We start from the raw sequence: 5,845 nt of genomic DNA on the forward strand, positions 1-5,845 counted from the left end.
TTGTGTTATGTGCAAGGTGATTATACTGCAGGGAGAGTACGGGAGAGCTTTACAATCCATGTGGCTGCATTTCCAGTGGGAGTTTAAGCAGAACCGGTTCATTAGCATTGAGCTGCAATTTTTTTTTTCAGTTGTTGGGGAAAAAAAAAACAAACAAACAAAGAAAGAAAAGAAAAGAAAATGTTGCTAGCATGCACGGCTTTTTCTTTTCTTTAAACATTGATGACTGCGACTCAGGAAGATCTGTGGTGCCGGCTGAGGCTTGAAGCAGCCTCTGCATCACTTGTGGCTTTGTAGCATTTGGCTCCATTGCCCAGAGTGGACCCCCGTTCTGGGGGGGTGGGGGGGGTTGTTGTGGTTGTGGTTTGCAAAAGCCACAACTTATTTCTTGGTGTTTCTCTGGTAGCATAATATTTGATAGTACTGCATTATATTTGCTTTGAGCATGTGTACTTAAAAAAAAAAAAAAAGACCAGTGTTGATAATGGGCCCTTAAATACACTTGTTTTAGCTTTAGTTGATGTAAGCTATACCAGATTGTCATTGTTCTTACACCTTTGTGGTCAGATCTTAGCAAATTGAGGAATTAAACGAAGGCATTGGGCTGATAATGCATGATGCCAAGGAGTCAGTTTACTAAAACATTTAATCTGGGGATGTTGTAATTAAAAAAAAAAAAACCATCAGTGAGATGGTCTGTTTTAGGAGAGTGTTGTCGCTTCTTTTCAAGCATATTCATCCTGGGGAAATGATTAAATAGTTTAGTTCTGTCATGAAATGAGTGTACATTAATTTACCGCAAACCGAAACAGGCCACCTATTCATTGGAGTTATACTTAAGAAGCATTTGGGAAAGAAAAATCTTCCTCTCTCACTTATTTTTACTGCTTTTACTGTTCTATAGTACTTAAAAGTAAATCTTGCTTTTTTCAATCTCTGTTCTAATTTCTTTGGACTCCGTAGATGCATTGACTTCTCTTGGCTTGGAGAGAAAGCATTCTTTGTAGACTTCTTTGTTAATCATATCAGCTCCCTGTCCTGTCTCCTTGTTTCTAACAGTTTCACCAATTAAAAAGCCCTATGATTTTGACTAGTTGCTTTTTCTTTCCCTTTCTACTCTTTCCTTTTCCCTGACTTAAACTTCCTTTTCCTAAAAGATGATCATATTCTATTTATGAAAAGAAATTGTGTCAACTAAGGGGGGGATTTCCCCCAAATATCCTAATTTGGCTTTGGTTGTATATTCATTTCATTTTCAAACTTATCTGCACCTTTAAAATCTGAGTGTCATTATAAATCTGATTAGAAATATAAACTCGTGGTGTAATAGCCCTACTCTGAACCGTAAGCTACATAGATTTTTCATGTGAGCACTGAGTCCTATAATCACTTCTTTTAAATTATGGAAGACCCAATTTTTTCTAATTAAAATATTTGTTAATAGTGACATATTTGATTTTTTTTTGCCTTTTTTTTCACAGCAAGAATTTTTAGCACTTTCTCTCAGCATTCGTGGCTAAAGATAATGAAGTACTTCCCAAAAAGGCCTTTCCTTTTTTATAGTTGGTTTCTAGTTAAATGGAAATAAATTATAATTCCTTGATGCTGTGGTAGGAGGTAGTTACTCAGTTATACTTTTCCTTGGTGTTGTTAAGTGGTAGGGGTTCATTTTATTTATGAAGTTTGCTCTCTGCTCCTCTCACTTACTCAGGAATCTGCTGTTAGCCCGAGCACAGGAATAAGTAGTTTATGATGGTACACTCTCTCGGGTTCTAAAAGCTTGCTGACCTGCTTTCTTAGTAATTAATCTTTGACCTTTAAAAGCCATGTCCCTCAATTTCTATTTTCTTCTTTCTGACTGACGCTTTATAGAGCTGCATGTTTTTATTAGCAGCATTTATCAAATTGAAAAATGGTTGCTACCTTCTTACACTGCACTTACATATTCTATTTACATCTTTAACTTTGCTTCTTTGGGGCTCCAAAAAGTGGCATAGCTCTTAAATTAGAACAGCCAGGTGCACACTATTTAAATAGATATGAATTAGTGAATAAGCATTAATGTTGTGGGGCTGTTTTGCTTTTGTTTTGTTTTGTTTTTGTTTTTTTCATACAGACATTGCTGCTTCTCCTGACTACTGTTCTGTAAATAAAGATATTCTGAATGTGACTGGTAGTGCTTAGGTCGTTTTAGGAAAATGAGGCTCAGTCATAATACTTTACAGAAACACTTGCCCATGTATCTAAAATTAAGATGGACATTGATGTATGGTTAAAAATGCGTCTTGAAGTATTGTTAAATATTCATCCTCTGTTATTCATGTCACCATATCTTAAAGGAATTAAGTATGGACTCTAAATGTGTCCCTCTTTTAATAACATGGGACTTTTAGGAACTCAACTTATATTAAAATTGAGAATTTATTTTGAAGGATTCATGCAAATCCATCTTTTGCAGCATACACAGCATTTTCTAATGGTTCATGGTTTTTCTCTTTAGAACTGACAGAAAGCATGCTACTATGGATTAACACCCATTTAAAACGGAGTGTAACCCTCCTAAGACATGCCCACTGATAAAGTTTGTTCATATGTTTCATTTAAATTATTTAGTAGCACCATTCGCTCATCATTTTCTCTTTCTCTCTGTCAGAAACACTGTCTGGAGGTTTTTTCAGTGAGGATAGGCAAGTTATTCAGGAAAAAGAAAATAGAGCTTCCTGGTAGCCTGCTAATTGTAGGGGTTGTTGGGGTTTCTGACCTATAATGTCAAGTTCTTAGGTGGTGCTATAGTGACAGAACCATAGACTCCCAACAGGTTAATCTAGGACAGCTTTAGGTATAAGGAAAATAATTTCATCGGCATTCCTTTAGCAATACCTGGCTGACCCCACCCAGACTATTTCCTTAGGTAGAAAAATCCAAGTGGAGGTTGATTCTTAGAAACCTAAAATTCATCTAGTTGACCAAACTATAGTCAGACGTGAACCCAACAGTCTATTCAAATCAGATAGATGTGGGTGCTTGATTATTTTCTGTTTCCACTACTTCTGTGATTTATGTAAGTAGGGAACTAACTACTGCTTTAAAGAAATATTAATAATACATGTATTTCTTTTTATGAGATCTTTAAAAAAAAAACCCTACAGAATTTCTAAGCTAGAAAGGGACCTAGGGGATCCCCATGAAGTCTCCTGACTTCCCAAAATATTCCCATCTCCTTTAACCATTTTCCCATAGGTTTAGTATGCCTAACTTTTTTTTTAATTGCTCATATATCTTTTCTAGACATGTGTCTGGAACACATTGTACTTAGGCCTAAGACAACCGAAGAGTGAGCAGCAAGTGGAAAGTTTCAATGTTAAAAGATGTGTTGCTTATGTTCTTAATTGTTTGAAGCTTAATTTTAAAAAAATAAATCATTTCCTTTTTAACTTTTGGAAAAGCCATAGATTTCGAGCTGAAAGGGACTTTAAAGGTCTTGTAATCCAATCTCCCTCATTTGGGAGATGAGGAAACTAAAGTTCAGAGAGATTGTTACTTGCTCAGGTTGAGAGAGGTAGTAAATGTTGAGGTCTTCCTGATTCCTGAATCTAGAGTTCCATCCACTATGTAACACTACTCAGAATCACATTGGCTGTTTTCCCAATTCAGAAAGTAGCATCTGCATAGCTGGTTCTATTAGAATCAAATCAAGGCAATTGTGAAATATTTGGGATCAGATCCTATCCCTTCCCCTCTCAGCAGTCTTCCTATCTCCATAAACTCCGTTGATCATACTCTCCCAGAAATTCCCAATTAGAGTAGCCATCTAATTAAAATCATACCCAACATCATACCATGCCCTTTCTACTTTTGGATTGCTCAAATTTGGAAAGAATTTCCTTATATTAAAACTTGCATTTGCCTCTTTACTTTTTCCTTCTACTGCTCCTGGTTTTGTACCCCTGTGGCCAAGTAGACCAAATGTAATGCTTTTTTATCATTTTGCTCTTCAAATACTTTGATGTCCTCTTGGATCCCCTGAGTCTTCTCTTCTCCAAGCTAAAAAACAAAGAAACAAAAAAAACCAAAAAGCCCTAGTCACTTCAACTTATCCTCCTATAATCTGACTCCAAGGTTCTTCAGTACCTTTATTGCCCTCCTCTGACTGTTCTCTAGCTTATCGATCAACCAATTAATTAACACTTATTAAGTGTCTAATATATTTCAAGCACTGTGCTAAATATTGGCATTAGAAAAAAATAGGCAAAAGACAGTTCCTGCCCTCCAGGAGCTTATAATCTAATGGAGAAAATAGGAAATGTTTAACAGAGTGAAGCCACTAGAATTAAAAGTATTTGGGGGAAAAACTTCCTGTAAAAGAGGGGATTTATTTAGTGGAGACTTAAAGAATGTCCTTGTTTAAATGGGAACCCCATAATAGAACATGGTTCTCCAGTCCATCCCCTTAGATTTAGCCACTCTGAATAGAGCTCAGTATTACAGTAACTTTCTTAGTTGTCATATGACATTATTTATTCTCTTAGAGCTTCTAGTCTGCTAAGCTTTTTTTTTCCAGATTTTTCCCCACATGAACTGTTATCTAGCTATGCCTTACCTAGTTTGTATTTTTTGAAGGTGATTTTTTTTTAACCCAAGTATAGACTTTATATTTTTCTCTATTACCATAAATTTCATTTTATTATATTTGGTCCAGCATTTTATCCTCTCAAAAATTGTTCTGGATCTTAACCCTGATATTTAACAAATTAACTTCCTTGGATTTTTCGTATGTAAGTTTGACAAGTTAGCCACGTGAGCTTTTATCCAAGTCACTGACAAAATAGTAAACATCTCTGGGCCAAGCACAGATCCCTGGGCTTGAGATGCTAGAGACTTATTTTCAAGCTGGCATCAAACTATTGATGATTACAAATCCAGTTAATCAGTACTACTACTATCTAGCCCTTATTTCTCCATCATTTCCCTAAGAATAGCATGAAAGACTTTTGTCAAATGTTTTGCCCATATTCACATTTTATATGTATACACTCATATGTATGGATGAGCTTTTTTGTTATATAGTTTTTATTCATTGATAGTAGTAATGTGCTACTATTTTAAGGGTTTACAACTTTTTTAAGTTAAAAAAGGATTTGTCATACTTTAAAAAGTTAGGGACCACTGTTACATTCTATAAGACTTAGAATTTTATAAAAGACATATTGCTTTGTGTTATTATTTAAGATATAAAAAATAATTTCCAAAACTATTCTTTATGCTAGTTTCAGAAAACCTAAGTATATTCAAAAAAAACTTCCACTTTTTTGATCCCCTAATGGAGAGATCAAAGTACTCTTCTCATTATACCAATGGTTGTTAATAAATATTTAATAAATACTTGTTGATTTTGCTCCATTTGAAGTGTATACCGTATCCTGATTCATGAATTTGCCCAAATTTTTGTCCTTAATGTGTATATTACCCCTGGGCTGTTATTTTCCAAGATGTAGCCTAATTTTTCTTCCTTTTTACTTTGAGTCTTCATATTCCCAATATAGTACACAGCTGAACTGCTTTCCTATAAAACCTCACAGCCAAGTTTTCCTAATGCATGAGTAGCACTTATGCAGTGCCCTATGGTTGCAAAGTCTTATATTCTTTGCTCTTGGGAGATTCCAAGGAAATAGAACAAACTACCCATCTTTGGAGAGAGAACTATATGCCTTGACCATATGATGGGATTCTCAAGTCTTCTCAGGAATTATTCTTAATGCAAAATTCAATCTCTTCTCCCCTGGGTCATACCAATATGAGAAGGAAGGAAGGAAGGAAGGAAGGAAGGAAGGAAGGAAGGAAGGAA

General features: G+C 35.3%; 1 protein-coding gene across 26 annotated transcripts in view; it reads left to right on the forward strand.

The window, feature by feature from the left end:
- RBFOX1 (RNA binding fox-1 homolog 1) overlaps positions 1-5,845 on the forward strand; it is a 1,748,893-nt gene that overhangs the window by 1,099,556 nt on the left and 643,492 nt on the right. The gene's annotated exons all lie outside the window — the stretch shown is intronic.

Source organism: Petaurus breviceps, unplaced genomic scaffold (assembly GCF_028583685.1).
Source record: "Petaurus breviceps papuanus isolate PSGF00001 unplaced genomic scaffold, PetGlider_PUasm1.0 118, whole genome shotgun sequence".
NCBI lineage: Eukaryota > Metazoa > Chordata > Mammalia > Diprotodontia > Petauridae > Petaurus > Petaurus breviceps.